At 41.7% G+C, this 18,220-nt stretch overlaps 1 protein-coding gene and 1 pseudogene across 2 annotated transcripts in view; both read left to right on the top strand.

Annotated features, from left to right (window-relative positions):
* FAF1 (Fas associated factor 1) overlaps positions 1 to 18,220 on the top strand; it is a 354,542-nt gene that overhangs the window by 286,375 nt on the left and 49,947 nt on the right. The window lies entirely within an intron of this gene.
* LOC307103016 (large ribosomal subunit protein eL6-like) lies at positions 11,804 to 17,790 on the top strand (annotated as a pseudogene). Its single transcript has one exon. The product of its transcript is annotated as a large ribosomal subunit protein eL6-like (transcript).

Raw genomic sequence — 18,220 nt, 5'->3', positions numbered from 1 at the left:
CAAGTTCAATCCCCAGCCCCAGTCAGGGGGCACGTGCAGTAGGAAACTAGTCAGTGTGACTCTCTAACATCGATATTTTTCACTCTCCCCCACTCCTTCCTCCCTTTCACTCTCTCTAAAAATCAATGGAAAAAATATCCTCAGGTGAGGATTAAAAACCCTATCTAATAAAATAGTAATATGCAAATTGACCATCACTCCAACACACAAGATGGCTGCCCCCATGTGGACACAAGATGGCTAGCAGGGGAGGGCAGTTGGGAGGGACCAGGCCTGCAAGGGAGGGCAGTTGGGGGCGATCAAGCCTGCAGGGGAGGGCAGTTAGGGGTGACCAGGCCGGCAGAGGAGGGAAGTTGGGGGCGACCGGGCCTGCAGGGAAGGGCAGTTGAGGGGGACCCAGGCCTGCAAGGGAGGGCAGTTGGGGGGGACCAGGCCTGCAGGGGAGGGCAGTTAGGGGTGATCAGGCTGGCAGGGGAGTAGTTAGGCATCAATCAGGTTGGCAGGGGAGTGATTAGGGGCATTCAGGAAGGCAGGCAGGCGAGCAGTTGGGAGCCAGCAGTCCTGGATTGTGAGAGGGATGTCCCAGATTGGAGAGGGTGCAGGCTGGACTGAGGGACACCACCCCCCATGCACGAATTTCGTGCACTGGGCCTCTAGCCTATCTAATAAAAGACTAATATGCAAATTGACCATCACTCCAACACACAATATGGCTGCCCCCATGTGGACACAAGATGGCCAGCAGGGGAGGGCAGTTGGGGGCGATCAAGCCTGCAGGGGAGGGCAGTTAGGGGTGACCAGGCCGGCAGAAGAGGGAAGTTGGGGGCGACCGGGCCTGCAGGGAAGGGTAGTTGCAGGGGACCCAGGCCTGTAGGGGAGGGCAGTTGGGGGGGACCAGGCCTGCAGGGGAGGGCAGTTAGTGGGGACCAGGCCTGCAGGGGAGGGCAGTTAGGGGCAAACAGGCTGGCAGGGGAGCAGTTAGGCATCAATCAGGCTGGCAGGAGAGTGGTTAGGGGTGATCAAGCTGGCAGGCAGAAGCGAATAGGGGCAATCAGGAAGGCAGGCAGGCAAGCAGTTGGGAGCCAGCAGTCCTGGATTGTGAGAGGGATGTCCCAGATTGGAGAGGGTGCAGGCTGGACTGAGGGACACCACCACCACCACCCCCCATGCACGAATTTCGTGCACCGGGCCTCTAGTAAATAAATAAACAAACAAACAAATAAATAAATAAATAAAATGTCAAATGATTAGATAAATGAATAATTGGAAGAATTTACATGAAATAATATCATTTAAAAAATAATACTTCAGTGATTCTGCTAACAGAATCATTCATGAATTTAATTTTAACTGGAAGTTTAAGATGTCTTATTTGAAATGTTTAAAAAGTAAAGGCACGCCCAGCCAGTATGGCTCAGTGGTTGGGTATCGACCCAGGAACCTGGAGATCAGGATTGGATTCCCGGTCAGGGCACATGCTCAGGTTGCGGGCTTGATCCCCAGAAGGGGGCCTGCAGGAGGCAGGCAATTGATGATGTTTCTCTGTCATTGATGTTTCTCTCTAATCCTTTCCCTTCCTCTCTAAAAATCAATAAAAACATACTAAGAACAAAGTGAAGGTAAATTCACAATTACAAGGAACAGTGTTTTTTGTCACATACACTGAGCAGATAGGAAATCATTATGATCTATGCATAGTTCGTCCAAAAGAAGTCTTTAAACTTAGAAAAACTTTTCTTAGGAACTCTCTACTTATGACCCGAATAATAATTTTCAAGAAGGCACTCTAAAAACAGAGAAATCCTTACCTCTTGCAGTTTAATTTCAATAAAATTTTCAATTATATGGGAGCCTTGGATTTTTCCTGTAACCCTCATATTCAATTTTGTGCTAAGTATTAAAGGAATTAAAATCAATTTCTTTACCAATGAATTATGAGGAACACAAAATAAAATAAAAGAATGAACTGGGAATATGCATGCAGATATTGTGCTTTCCTATTATACAGCATAATCTGTAAATCTAATACTAATGAGACACAAGATTTAAATGTCTGAAGAATGTATTTAGTAAATTATTGTCAATCAATGCCTCTATTCTAGGATACACATAATCTTGAAAGGCAACACACCTATTATTACAAATTCCTAACTAAGTACAGTAGTTCATTATTTTGAAATGTCATTGTCAATTTATAGAGTAACAGATAAACATCTTTCCACCATATTCCTAATTACCTTTCCCTCAAAGTAAATGAAACACTGACTATTAAGAAAAATTACAAACAACGGTTTTACAACAATAAAAGTAACCTAATGAGCATTAAAACTGTAAACTAGTTATAACATTGTAAACTAGCTAGAACAAGGCTAAAAGCAAAAATTGATTGTTGCTATTGTCATACAATAACAATTGCTTTCCTCCTTTTTGTTGCCAATAGCCCCTCATTGGAGCAAAGCACCGCTCCATCCCCAGGATCTAGCCCAGTGCTATATACTTAATACTTGGTGTACAGTTAATAATGCAGATTTTATACTCAAAGAAAACCCGATAATTTCAAGATAAACATCAAAAGTGCTATATTCAAAGTAATGTCCATCGCTAGCTATACATTTCCCTCATCTTTCAGGTAATTTGTGGATATCATCCCAGTAGAACTTTTCTTGTTTTGAGGCAAACCATTCAGAGACTCAATTTTCCACTTCTTCATATGTTTTGAATTGCTGTTCAGAAAGTGCGTGTGCCATCAATCGGAACAAGTGGTAATCTGACGGAGCAAGGTCTAGTCAATATGGCGGGTGGGTTAATAGTTCCCAGGCAAGATCTTTTAACGTATCTTTAACTGGTTTTAAAGTGTGTGATGGTGTTTTTCATCATGAAGCAAAATTACTTTGCCATATCTTCTGGCCCATTCTGGTCGTTTCACGATCAAAGCATGGTTCATGTTGATTATTTGTTGTCAGTAACGATCAGTATTAACGGTTTCACCTAGTTTTAGAAGCTCATAATACATAACACCTTCCTGATCCCACCAAACGCAGAGCATTCAATGTCTTCTTGCCAAAGCGATTTGGCCTTGCAGTCAATATTGATGGTTGACCTGGATCAACCCATGATTTTGTGCATTTAGGATTCTCAAAATAAATCCTCTTTTCATCGCCAGTCACAGTTCGATGCAAAAAAAGATTTTCTTTTGTGCTGTTGAAGCAGCATTTTACTGATGACTTTTCAGTTTTCCATTTGTCTTTCGTTCAGTTGATGTGGCACCCATTTTCCTTCCTTTAACGTCTTTCACATTGCTTGTAAATGATCAGAAATTGTTTGCTGAGCAACGTTTAAACTTTCTGCAAGTTGTTTTTGAGTTTGACACCCATCTTAATCCAATAATGCTTGTAATTGTTCTTTGAACTTTTTTGGTTGACCTGGATGTTCTTTGTCTTTCACATCGAAATCATCACTTTTAAAGCATTTAAACCAGCGTTCACAAGTATCTTGAGATGGAGCATGTTCACCATAAGTTTCCTGAAGTATACAATAACTTTTTCTTCAAAATAAAGTAATGAATTAAAACTTCCCACAAATGCTCCTTTTTTGGCCCGAAATTTGACATTTTTAAGTGTGAAAATATCTATGATGTTAACACCTTCAGCAAATTTGACATATGAAGTTTTGAAGCTTACTGTCAATACAACAAAATAGCATACATATCAAATCACACATATATCAACATATGTGTAACTCCATCTATTGAAAAAATCTGCATTATTAACCGCCAGTACACCTAGTAAATGTTCAATAAGCACTTACAACACCAAACTGATAATCATTAATGAAAATGTCTATGAAAAAGCTTTAGGCAGTTCTGTCAAAAAGAGGCTTATATAATGTATACTTCCTCCTCTTCTTTCTTCTCCTCCTCCTCTTTCTCTTCCTCCTTCTCTTCCTCTTCTGTCTCTTCCTCTTTTTACTCCTCCTCATCCTCCTCCCCCTCCCCCACTCCTCCTCCTTGGTTGTAGGTCCTTGGCTGTAAACTTTCTGTTGATAAATCAGCTGACAGTCGTATGCACACTCCCTTATAGGTAACTAACTGCTTTTCTCTTGCTGCTTTTAAGATTCTCTCTTTGTCTTTAACTTTTGGCATTTTAATTAAGATGTGTCTTGGTGTGGGCCTCTTTGGGTTTATCTTGTTTGGAACTCTCTGTGCTTCCTGGACTTACAAGTCAATTTCTTTCACCAGGTAGGGGAAGTTTTCTGTCATTATTTCTTCCAATAGGTTTTCAATATCTTGCTCTCTCTCTCTTCTCCTTCTGGCCCTTCCATAATGCGAATGTTGGAACTCTTGAAGTTGTTCCAGAGGCTCTTTATACTATCTTCATATTTTTGGATTCTTTTTTCTTTTGGCTCTTCTGATTGGGTGTTTTTTGCTTCTTCACATTCCAAATTGTTGATTTGATTTTTGGAATCCTCTACTCTACTGTTGAATCCCTATAAATTGTTCTTTATTTCAATTAGTGCATACTTATTTTCTGACTGGCCTTTTTTTACGTTTTTGACATTCTCACTAAGATCCTTGGAAGTCTCACTAAGTTCCTTGAAGCTCTCATTAAGGCCCTTGAGTAATCTTATAACCATTGTTTTGAATTCTGTACCCAGTAGCTTGCTTCCTTTCATTTCTTTTATTTGTAACATGTTTCTTTGTCTCCACATTTTGGCACCTTTCCTGTGTTTGCGTCTATGCATTAGTTAGAGCTGTTATGTTTCCTGGAATTGGTAGAGTGGCCTTGTGTATTAGGTGTCCTATAGGGCCCAGTGGCTCAGCCTCCCCAGTCACCTGAGCTGGACACTCTAGGTGCTCCCCTGTGTGGGCTGTGTACACACTCTTGTTGTAATTGAGCCTTGATTGCTGTTGGCATCACTGGAAGGAAATGACTTTAAAGCCAATTGGCTGTTAGGACTGGAAGAGCTGCTATGCAGGAGACACCCTTATGGAGTAGCACTTGCTTCAGTGGGGCTTTGGTGCTCAGTGAGCCTGCCCCTTGAATGTGTCACTTCTGGATGCATAATCCAGTAAGGTCTGAAGCTATCCACTGGGTGCACTGGCTCTGGGGCCTTCCAGGAAGTGCAAAGTTAGCCATTGCCTGGAGCCACCAAGCAGGAGCTACAGAGAGATCTGCAGATGGCTGCTACTTGTATTGGACTAGGAAGTGCCCAGGCGAGGTTCACAGCAAGGCAGGTTGGTGCTAGTGCCAGGTCTTGGGCCTTTTATTGATAGGTTTGGGGCATACTGGCTCCAGCTGCTGCTTGTTCAAGAGATTTTAGCAAAGTCTGAAGCCTGAGCCAGGACAGGCTATTCATATGGAAAAGCTGCTGCAAACAGCTTGGGTGGTGCTACAGATTGGATGGGGTGGGGTCTCAGAGAATCACCAGGGTGGAGCAAACAGTGTAGACCACACTGATGGAAACTCAGATATGGCTGCTAGTCAGCTCTACAACAAGGGAGGTCCCAGCACAGGAACAATGACCCCTGCAAGCACCCCTGTCTGGGAGAAAGCCACCCCCTAGATCCTGCCCGGATGCCAGATAGTCGAGTTCTTCCCTGTATGTTCCTGGATTCCTCAAAAGCCACTGCCCAGTGCTGGAGCTCAGAGGAATCAGGACCGTGTAAATTTGTGCATGGGCCCTTTAAGAGGAATACCTGGGACTCCAGCAGTCTGCATGTCACTCAGTCACAATCCCTGCTGGTTTTCACAGCCTGAAGTTACAGGGACTTCTCTTCCCAACTCTGGAACCCTGGGCTGGGTGTATGGTGTGCAGCTGGGACGCCCCTGCTTCTCACAGGAAGCCTTGGAGATATCCCTCCCAATTAAAAAAAACTCCACATATGGGTGTCAGACCAGCTCGTTCCATGACTCCACCCCTCCTACCATGCTTTCTTCTTTACTTCTCTAGTTGTAGGACTTCATTCAGCCAGATTTCAGGGGGTTCTGAATGATGGTTTTTCAGTATTTTAGTGGTAGTTTTGATATGGTTGTGGGAGGCAGTGAGTACAGGCATTTACCTACACTGCCATCTTGGTTTCCCTAATTTTATTTTCTTGAAGGATCCTTCTCTAGTTTTGGTATCAGGGTAATGCTGGCCTTGTATCATGAGTTTGAAAGAGTTCACTCCTCTAATTACTAGTAATTCTTCAAATGTTGGTAGAATTCACCAGTGAAACCATCTAGGCCTGGACTTTAGTTTGTTGAAAAGTATTTATTACTGATTCATTCTCCTTACTTTAGTAATCAGTCTATTCAGATTTTCTATTTCATCCTGATTCAGTCATGGTAGGTTGTATGTTTTTAGGAATTTATCCATTTCTTCTAGGTGATCTCATTTGTTGATGTATAATTGTCCATAGCCTCTTATGAGTAATTGTCCAGAGTCTCTTATGATCCTTTGTATTTCTGTGGTATCAGTTGTAACATCTCCTCTTTCATTTCTGATTTTATGTATTTCAGTTCTCTTTTTTTCTCAGTGAATGGCTTGTCAATTTTTTTTATCTTAAAAAAAAACAGTTATTAGTTTCATTTATCTTTTTATTGTCTTTTTAGACTCAATATATTTCATTTATTTCTGCTCTGATCTTTGTTTTTTCTTTCCTTCTAAGTTTGGGCTTTGTTTGATTTTATTTTTATTACCTTTAGATGTAAAGTTAGATTGTTTATTTACGATCTCTCTTGTTTCTTGATATATGCATTTATCTCTATGAACTATTCTCTTAGAACTTCTTTTGCTGCATCCCATATGTTTTAGTATGTTGTATTTCCATTTTCACTTGTCTTTAGGCATTTTTTATTAATCTTTTGATTTCTTCTTTGACCCATTTTGTTTGTTTGGTAGTATGTTGTTTATCTCCACATATTTGTGAATTTTTCAGTTTTCTTCTTGTACTGATTTCTAGTTTTATGCCATTGGGTGAGGAAAGATGATTGATATGACTTCAGTCTTCTTAAATGTTTTTAGATTTGTTTTGTGATATAACATATATGATCTGTTCTGAAGAATGTTCCATATGTGCACTTCAGAAGAATATGTGTTCTGTTGCTTTTTCATGAAATGTTCTGTATATGTCTGTAAATGTCTAAAATGTTTAAGTCCCATGTTTTCTTATTAATTTTATATCTGGATGAAAAAGGGTATTAATATCTCCTCTATTGATGAGTGGATTAAAAAACTGTGGTACATCTACACAATGGAATACTATGCCACTATAAAAAAAAGAATGACCTTTTACCATTTGCAACAGCATGGATGGAACTGGAGAGCATTATGCTAAGCGAAATAAGCCAGTTGGAGAAAGATAAATATCACATGATCTCACTCATACATGGGATATAATGATCAACATAATTTGATGAACAAGAATAGATCCAGAGACAAATGGTAGGGGGCGGGGGGTTAGAGAGCAACCAAAGGACTTGTATGCATGCATATTAGCATAACCAATGGACACAGACACTGGGGCGGTGGGGGCTTGCCCCGGGTGGGAATGGCTGCGGGGGTGGAGGAGTCAATTGGGGGGAAAGGAGACATATGCAGAACTTTAGACAATTAAAAAAAACAAAAACTCTGAAAAAATATATCTCCTGCTATTATTTTATTGCTGTCTATTTCTCTCTTTAGGACTTATTATTTGCTTTATAGTTTTAGAGCTCCTATATTGGGTGCATAAGTATTTTAAGAGGGTTTTTTACCCCGTGTGATATCTGTGAAGTGATCAGGTGGATGAAGCCCTGGGGGCACCTAACCTGGGTGAGCTGGACAGCTGTGTAAGCAGGGAGCTCGCTTGAATGGAGCACACAAAAGGGTTTTTGCATTCTCCAAGAGCAAGCTATAAGGCAGATAGAGTAGGTGAGAATGAATATAATAATAGCCACTCTTCAGGATCCGGCTACATGCCAGGCATACTTCTGGTCTCTAGGGCAGTATTTCTCAGTGTAATTCTTGGACTACTGGAGTATTCAGCTACCCACCAAGAATTCCAAGCAGCTAGGTGTGAAAAAGCAATGTAATCAATTTTGTTTATGTTTATTTCACATTTTGAAATGTAAAATAAATTACGATATCCCTCCAGATTTTAGTTCATTTATTGTTACAATTAGACTGCTCATATATAACAAGGGTTGTATTGGTTGCTTTGACTTAACAAACATTCATTTAACTGGGGGAGTTGACTTTGGCTTTTGAGTTTTTATGTCGTTCACAATTTAGTTAAATTTACATTAATTCCCTTGCTTAAATTAGTTATATTCTTAGTTCCCCAAAATTGATTAGGGCTTAAATGTGGTTCATTGAAGCATAAAGTTGAAAATAATATAATAAATATTGTAAATCAGTATAACATAGTTCAAGCTAGTTCAAAATTAGGGTAAACATAATTGAGAGAATTCCAAAGTTAGGGTAGAGGATTAGGAGAAAATTTTAGGAAATCATATATCTGTTTCTTCTCAGACAAGTATACGGTTGTCTGAGTCAGAGGTCTCAGAGTAAGTGTCAGCAGGCCCCACCCCAGACCTGCTGAATTAGGGTTATGAGGGTGGGATCCAGCAATGCTGTGTTTTAACAAACCCACCTGTTGCTTCTGCTACACACTAAAGTTTGAGATCTTCTGTTCTAAGGGAAAGGTCTGAGCATGAGTTTTAATAATGAAGTATGAGATAAAAACTTTCTATGACATTGATAATAAAAGTAAAAGTGCAATGGCCTTGTTCAAATTTTATATCTCAGCAATATATTCTTGAGTATCATAAACCTGTTTTTTGAAAGCTAAAAATACCATAGTTTTTAATTTAAGATTTCTTAAGAAAAAAATTAACTGTGGTGTACATGGCTTTAATCATAAAGAGTTTGATTTTTTCCCAAAAAAACTAGATAATTTTCCTCATTCTTCATTGAAAGAAAATGATTATATACAGTAGATGATATTTCAAATTCCCAAAAAAGGCTTTAACAGAGTATGAAGATAAACATTTTAGAGCAAGAACAACCAAAGAATGAATTAGGATTCTACTTATCACTATCTCCCAAGGTTAAACAGTCAACCTTTCATCTTTGAGTGTGATAAACTTGTTTACTTAAGTCTGACAGAACTTTAAGTAGCCCTTAATAAGAAATCTCTACATAATTTGAGTCCTTGTTTGATCCAAATATTCAGACATAACTGAAAGAACCAACAAGCATATGCTTCTTTTTTATTCCCTTAGAAGAGTTTGGTTTTTTTTTTAATTTATCATTTGCTTCTATTTTTAATGATCTATCATTGGAATTTCCTAAGTTGTTAGAAACAAAGAAAAGAAATGGGATCTGAAAGCTACTCTATTGCTAAAACTAGGAGTCATTAAACTGGATATAGATAGCCTTTGTGAAATATTACAAACAATATAAATTACCTTCTAATAGTTTATATACTATTATTAGTATGAATTAAATATTATGGATTATTTTTATTATCTAAGAATTACGATCTTAGCAATTTTCCTAAAGTTGGTGGTTTGCACATGGGCCAATATCGTGTGCTCGGTATTAAAGTCCACTTCTTTTTAAAATATATATATATTTGTATTGATTTTAGAAAGAGGAAGGGCAGGGATAGAAAGATACAAACATCGATAAGAGACAAACATCCATTGGCTGTCTTCAGCATGCCCCCTACTGGGGATTGAGCCCGAAAACCAGCCTGTTCCCTGACCGGAGATCGAATTGTTACCTCCTGGTTCATGGGTCAGTGCTCACCCACTGTGCCACACCAGCTGGGCTAAAGTACACTTCTTTACCAATAAATTACAGGGAACACAAATTAAGATGAAAGAATAAACTGGGAATATGCAGGCAAATATTGTGCATTCATCTATACTAATAATAGACAAATATGTAAATTGACCATAACTCCGCGACACCCACAGCCAATCAGGAGTGAGTATGCAAATTAACCCGACAAAGATGGCAGGGCGGGACACCCCCCGGCCTCTCAGGGCCTAAGCATGCAGATGCCTAATGGCTGGGGGCGGGGTTGGACGCTCACCCGCCCTCTACGACACCAGGGCAACGTGGTGGGCATCTCCGGGTCCCCACCCACTTCGAACCTGTGGCCAGCCGTGTGCGCGCACCGGCACCGAGCGGCCGGGGTCCTAGGGACGCCACTGGAGTGTCCGGTCCTGTCAGCCCAGTTTGCCGTCCACGGATCTAAGAACACTATCAAGAGAGTGAAAAGACAACCCACAGAATGGAAGAAAATACCTACAAATCATATGACAAAGGTTTAATATTCAGAATATATAAAGAACTCCCACAGCTCAACAACCAAAGTCAAACAGCAGAATTTAAAAATGGGCAAAGGACTCAATCAATGATTCTCTTTCATTATTGATGTTTCTATCTCTCTCACCCTCCTTTCCTCTCTGAAATAAATAAAAACATATTTTTTACATGGGCAAAGGACTGAATAAACATTTTCCTGAAGAAGATATACAAATGGCCAAGAATCACAGAAAAAGATGCTCAGCATCATTAGTTATTAGGGAAATGCCCACCAAAACCTCAATGAGATACCAATTCACATCCGCGAGGATGCCTATGATAAAATAATACATGTTGACAAGGATGTGGAAAAATTAGAACCCTTGTACATTCCTGATGGGAATGTAAAATGATGCAGACACAGTGGAAAACAGTTTGGCAGTTTCTCAAAAAGTTAAACATAGAATTATCACATTATCCAGCAATCCACTTCTAGGCATATACCTAAAAGAATTTAAAATGGACTCAAAGAGATACTTGTACATGAATTTCACTGCATCATTATTCAAAATAGCCAAAAAGGTGGAAATAATCCAGATCCATTAGCAGATGAATGGATGAACAAAAGGTGATATATCCACATAAGGAATATTATCCAGTCATAATAAAGATTGAAGTACTTATAATTGCTGAAATATGGATGAACCTTGATGACCTGAAAATGAAAGATGCCAGACACAAAAGACCAAATATTGTATGGTTCCACTTATATGATATATCTTGAATAGGCAAATTCGTGAAAACAGAGTCGTTTGGCACTTACCAGGGTCTGGAGATATGGAGTGAGTGGCTTGGGGTTTTATTGCTTAACTGGAGGCCCAGTGCACGAATTAGTGCACGGGTGGGTTCTGGCCAGCAGGGCAGATCGGGGCCTGGCCTGTCGGGAGGAGGAGATGGTGAGAGGTTGGCTGGCTGGCCCACCCCAAACGGGGCCAATCAGGGCCGGGCTGGCTGGGGAGAGGGGCCGCGGGTGATTGGCCAGTGGGTCCTGCCCCCGATTGGGGTGTGGGGGCCAATCGGGGTCAGCGGCTAGGGGAGGGGCCACAGGTGGTTGGCCGGCCAGCCCTGCCCCTGATCGGGGTGGGGAGGCTGCTCTGGGGTGGGGTCAGGTGGGGGGAGGGGGCTGCAGGAGGTTGGCCAGCTGGCCCTGCCCCCTACTGGGGTAGGAGGGTGACCAGGGGTGGGGAGGGCCGAGGGGAGGGGCTGTGGGCCGATCGGGGGTGGGGCCAGCCAGAGGGAGGGGCTGCAGGAGCTTGGCTGGCTCGCCCTGCCCCTTATCAGGGTGGGGGGCCGATCTGGGGTGGGCCGGGTGGGGAAAGGAGTTGCAGGAGATTGGCCGGCTGGCCCCACCTCCTACTGGGGTGGAGGGGACAATCAGTGGTGTGGTCAGCTGGGGGGAGGGGCTGCAGGCCAATCAGGTAGTGGGGGCCATGGGGGGTGGGGCGGCTGGGGGAGGGGCCGGGAGGTTGGCCAGTTGACCCCACCCCCAGGTCAGGCCGGTTCACTGGCTGCAGTGGACGTCATAGTGACTGGTTGTTCTGGTCATTACAGCATTCTGGTGGCTGGCTTTTTATATATATACTAGAGGCCCAGTGCATGAAATTCGTGCACGGGGGGGGAGGGCGGGTCACTCAGCCAGCCTGTGCCCTCTCACAATCCGGGACCCCTTGGGTAGGGTCCCTAGGCCTGGCCGGTGATCAGGGCCTATCGGGGCTTTCCTTCCCCCAGCTGCCAGCAGCTGGCTCCGCCCCCACCGCTGCCACTGCTTGCCATCTGAGCAGCACTGTCCCCCCACCCACCACTACCAGTTGCCTCCCTCTGCAGGCAACAGGCGTGGGGTGTGAATGCTTGGCTGGCCTGGGCCTCTCTCTGCAGGGCGATCACTGGCTGGCCCCGCACATCTGCCACAGCGTCGCTGGCTGGTGGCCTGGGCCTCCCTCTGTGGGGTGATCAATCACAGGGCCCCCCAGATTGATCGCTCTGCCCGGCCGGGGCTCCATGATCGATCGCTGCACAGAGAACCTGGGCCTCCCTCTGCAGGGCGATCGTGAGGTGATGGCGGCCCCCCCCCCCCCCCCACCCGACGAATCACATCGCACCGGCCTTGGCTGGCCTGGCGCCAATGCGTGTCATAGCATGGTCGTCCGGAAGGTCGTCTAGACAATCGTTCTGCTGTTCGGTTGTTTGGTCAATTTGCATATTATACTTTTATTATTATAGATAGATGGGTATAGAGTTTCTTTTTGGGGTGATGAAAAAGTTACAGAAATAGATAGTGATGCCTGGCCAGCATGGCTCAGTGGTTGAGCATTGACCTATGAACCAGGAGGTCATGGTTCGATTCCAGGTCAGGGCACATGCCAGGGTTTCAGGCTCAACCCCCAGTTTGGGGCATGGAGGAGGCAGCCAATCAATGTTTCTCTCTCATCATTGGTGTTTCTATCTCTCTCCCTCTTCCTTCCTATCTGAAATCAATCAAAAAATATTTTTTAAGAAAAAGTGATGATGGTTTGCATAACATTATAAATGTGCTTAATATCACTAAATGGTATATTATGTATGTTTTACCATAATTTAACCAAAGACAGCACAACAATACACATAGATGTTCAATACTTTTAAATGCAGAGAAGTGAGAGATTGCTGTGGGCTGGCAATATCAGAAGTAGTTGATTCTTGGGCTCAATACTTGCTTAGACACTACTGGGAACCGACATAGAATGGAAAAGATTCACGCTCTGCTCTCATGAGCTTTAAACCCGAGCATTTTATTACTCTGTATTTAAAAGTATTTCAAACTTTTACCTCTTAGGGAATTAAGGATGTTAGTTTAAATACATTAAAGAAGGGAACAAGCATATATGCTGAATATCTGCTAGTGCCAGTCACTATGTTAGATGCTTTCTGTAACTAATCTCTTTTAGTTTTCATGATAAACTTAGGGGATAGTTGTTGTCCCATTTTATTGAGGAGGAAACCAAGGCTTTTCAGAAGTTAAATAAATTGTCCAAAGTCATACAATTGTGTCAAAGCCAGAATACACACTTATGTGCTTTGCGTACATCATGATCCCTTATAAAGCTGTAATGTTACATTTACATTAAAAATTCATGGGATAAACTGAAGCAGTGCTCTTACCAAGGTTAGGTAGAATTAGAGTGGGATGACCTGAAGAGTAGGTCAGACATTCCAGATTCCCAAATATCATATTTACTTGAGTAGAATAAGAAAGTTTGTCATAACTGTCTACTTTTGTGCATGGAATAAATGCTCACTGTTAAAAAGATATATCCACACCCTGTTGATTTACATTTGTTGCTCTTAAAGTGCCTGCTGATGGATCCGTTCATCCATGCTTGACACCTCAGAGTAGAAGTTAATAACTTATGTATGAAACTAATGTAAAGAGATTTATAACTCAACTTTGTCATTACAATTTGACACACCTGTTCAGGGCCAGCCCTTCACATTTTTTCTTCCTTTACCTGAGGTGGGAATTTCTTCATGGATTACAGTAACACTTTTTGACAAGCTTAGACTGGGTGCAGCTGCCTTGTAATGACAGAACACAATTGATAGTATCTCAGTAATGCATTCTTTTTTTCTTGGACTGTCAATGTTTATTACTGTAAAGGCACTCGTTAAATAGCTGGTCTAATCTGTCCACTTTTTGTTTTTAGTAACAGTGGAGTATAACAAAGTAAGTTTACTTTCTAGCTATGCAATATTTGCTAGCTTTGGGGAAAATATACCTAGTTATTGTATTTTCTTTTATGTACCATTGTTTTAAAAGCAGCTATCTTAGTATTCTCCAAATAAAAGTTAAAACCTCTGCCCTAGCCGGTTTGGCTCAGTGACTAGAGCGTCAGCCCTCGGACTGAAGGGTCCCAGGTTCGATTCCGGTCAAGGGCACGTACCTGGGTTGCAGGCTCAATCCTCAGCCTTGGGGGCCCGTGCAGGAGGCAACCAATCAATGTGTCTCTCTCACATCCATGTTTCTCTTTCTGTGTCTCTTCTCCTCCCTTCCACTCTCTAAAATTCAATGGAAAAATATCCTTGGGTGAGTATTGACAAAAAAACAAAACCCTCTACTTCTAAAGTCTTCTCAAGTGGCAGTTGAGACCTTCCCAAGGTCATAAACCTCATAGGCACCTAAAGAAAAGGTTAACTGAAACTTTCTTAAGGCAAATTCTTTAAAAAGAATCTGAAGAAACTGTTCATGCCTTAAATATCACACTACATAAAACTCTATCTTTGGAGACAGTCATATCCTATATGAAATTTTTTTCCCCTACTAGGCAATATATGACTGTGTTTGTAAGAAGGAATTTGGTTGCTGAAAGTACGTGTGCATTCTACCTTTACCTTGAATTTGTTTGCTACCAGATTGAGGGCCTTCCATTGGTTGTTTATGGAGAGGCTTAAAAAAAAGTCTGAGGGACAGTACTTTCCTGTAAGGAACTTACTTTCTACAGTGGAAAAGCTGAAGTATATCCTTACAAAAATAGTTTGTTGTATAACCTAGAAGACTTCAGAAAGAGTAATCCTTATAATTGGGAGATAGTTCTCTGAAGAGATAAGATCTGATCTAGTTCTGGAAAGGACAGAACAATTGTACATGCAGAGATCAGAGGAAATAGCATTCAGATGTGCAGAAAGTATGAGCAAAAGAATGAAGAAGTTGAAGTTAGGTTGGCCCAATGTATAGGAAGCAGAAAATTTATATAGAAAAAATAGCAGGAGAAGAAATTCAATTGCCTACCATTAGTATTTTTAACAAGTCACCTTTGCCTTTGCAAATTACTTTTCTCTGATTTTTTTTATGCTTCTCCTGAGGGGATCCTGAGAAATTTTGGGCACTTTTCTTCCAGTTACAAATTTGCCTTAACTCCAGTTACCCTATCCAATTACCTATCATGCCGGCAGACAGGCATTTACAATATAGTATGAGAATACAGCAATGGCAACAAGTACAAAGTACAGAAATGGCACAAAGAAGACTTCTTAGAGGAGAAACATTGAGTCTTGAAGGATGATATACTAGTATAACCATTCACCAGGTAAACCACCATTGATTCATTTCTTTGCCCCTAAAACCAACACATTTGTAGTGTTTTCATTATCTTCAGATAAATACCCAGAAATGGATTTGCTGGATGATATGTTCTAGTTTTTTAATATTTTTAGTATCCTCCATATTGCACCAATTTACACATTTTCCTTTAAAAAAGTTATCCTATGTATTATTACTAGAAAAAAATGCTTCCTTAAATTCTGTTTTTTATAACACTCATATCATATGCATGTGTCTATAATTGATTTATTACTTTAGCAGTTTTAAGAGTTTACCCTGAGGAAAAGATGGATTAGAATAACTATGTAAAATGCAAACAATATAGTTCTTTCCCATCTTACAAGATGGCGGGTGAAAAGAAAACTGAGAAGCCAGATACTAAGGAGAAGAAGCCTGATACTAAGGAGAAGAAACCTGAAGCCAAGAAGAAGGCTGATGCCAGCGGCAAGGTTAAGGCGCCTAAGAAGGGGAAGCCCCACTGCAGCCGAAACCCGTCCTCGTCAGAGGAATTGGCAGATATTCCCGGTCAGCTATGTATTTGCAAAAGGCCATGTACAAGAGGAAGTATTCGCCCCTAAGTCCAGGATTGAAAAGAAAAAGAAGGAGAAAGTTCTTGCTACTGTCACAAAACCCGTTGGTGACCACAAGAATGGTGGTACCCGAGTGGTTAAAGTCCGCAAAATATCTAGATACTATCCTACTGAAGATGTGCCTCGAAAGCTGTTGAGCCATGGCAAGAAACCCTTCAGTCAGCATGTGAAGAGATTGCAGGCCAGCATCACTCCTGGGACCATTCTGATCATCCTCACTGGGCGCCACAGAGGCAAGAGGGTGGTTTTCCTGAAGCAGCTGAGCAGTGGCTTGCACAAGCCCAGACATCAGGAGGGTGAGATCTTCGACACAGAGAAAGAGAAATACGAGATTACAGAACAGCACAAGGTTAACCAGAAAGCTGTGGACTCACAAATTCTGCCAAAAATCAAAGCTGTTCCTCAGCTCCAGGGCTACCTCCCCTCTCTGTTCGCACTCACCAATGGGCTTTATCCTCATAAACTGGTGTTCTGAATTTCTTATAAGAACCCGATTAAATAACAAAAAAACAACAACAAAAAATTGCAAACAATATAGCCTGTGAAATCTATTCACTGCGAATATTCCAAGGGTAACTTAGACAAAGAACATGTACCTTGCAGTCCTGAACTAGTTTATTCATGCAAACAATAGAACTATTCAGCATTGCAGCCAACCCAAAGTGTTTGTAAACATCTCTTACCTGGGAAGGGTGTTAAACCTATACAGCTTTTTAATCCAAATAATAATTTTAATGAATAGCTATAGCTATCCAATTATTATTTACTAGGAGACTGAACTACAGAATTTCACTTTGACAGGACCAGCCAGCCTTGGAGAACAATCCTTCATATACTTAACACCCCTTTCATATTTGCTTCTCAGAATGACAGCCTTCTATCAAAGAAGGAACTGTCTAATCTAACAAATACTTGCCCACTCACTCCTTCATTCCACGTTGGAAGAACTACCCATTCCCCATCTATGTGCTTTCTCTTTAACCACTGAACACAGTTTAGCTGGTAAAATGCTTGAGCTGAATTTCAGTCCAACAAAAATTCTTTCAGTGCGTGCCATGTGTCATGCTATACTGGGTGACACAGTTTCTACCCTCAGAGAGCTTGCCACTTATTTCTAACAATGAAACCTCCTTACATGAAGCAATCTATATATTTATATAAAAGGCTAATATGCTAAGTGTCCGACCATCCGACTGGTCACTATGATGCTCACTGATCACCAGGGGGCAGGCATTCAATGCAGGAGCTGCCATAACACGCACTGGCCATTTGCAGAGAAACGGCACCATGGACCTGGCACCCACAAAGCAACACTCGGCTTCCCCCAAGTGGAACACAGGCCCCGTCACCTCCCCGGAGCGACAGCCCACCAAATTGCAGCCGAGACCCCATGGTGCAAAATGTAGCCCACAGCCCAGCTCAGCCCGGAAACGGTGGCTGTGGGCACCGGGTAATGACATCATGTAGTAACACCCGGCTTCCTCTCCCTAGCGACAACTAGCCTCTTTAGAGTATCTTTAGCCCAGGGACTCGACTTGCTTTATAGCCAGGTGCAAACATTTTACACTTTAACTGAATGTCTGTGAAGCGTTTTCCTCTGCCTCATCTCATTTGATCTTCACAGAAGTCATGGAGTAGGTAGATAGGAGACTCGGTGGAATCCTATTTTCTTTTCATTAGCCGGAAAACAGAGATTTAGAAAGCTTAGAAACTTGACCCAACTGAAAAGAAGTAAGAAATGGTGGACCTTGAAAATGATTTCAGGTTATCTCACTGTGCAGAATATAGTCAAACACTGCTGCAGTTAAATATTTCACCCTTTGTTCTCCTTGCGTGATCTACAATAATAATCTGCTTCGTGTTGGTATTTACTGCTGTGTTGCTGACAATTACCTTAAAGAGAAGTTGGGGTGCTTCACTGGGCTAGAAAAAGTTTAGCTAAATCAGAAAGCACGTCTAATTAAGCAAATATATATATATATATATATAAAGCTCTTGCTGGCGCCAATCGCATGTGTATGTTTTGATCTGTCATTGTAGACGTGAATTTGGTTGACACTTCTATTATAGAGAAAGCGAATAGCAATATTAAAATATTTCTTCTAATTAATTTCCTTTCAGTATGCACGAATTTGTGCACCAGGCTACTAGTTATTGAATAATTAGGTTCAAAGCAGGGAGATGTAGTCCACGTACAAATGGAATAGAAGGAAGTTAG

This window comes from Cnephaeus nilssonii, assembly GCF_951640355.1.
Source record: "Cnephaeus nilssonii genome assembly, chromosome: 7".
Taxonomy (NCBI): Eukaryota; Metazoa; Chordata; class Mammalia; order Chiroptera; family Vespertilionidae; genus Cnephaeus; species Cnephaeus nilssonii.
Note: the sequence above shows the minus strand (reverse complement) of the source record. Positions and strands in the feature narration are given on the sequence as shown.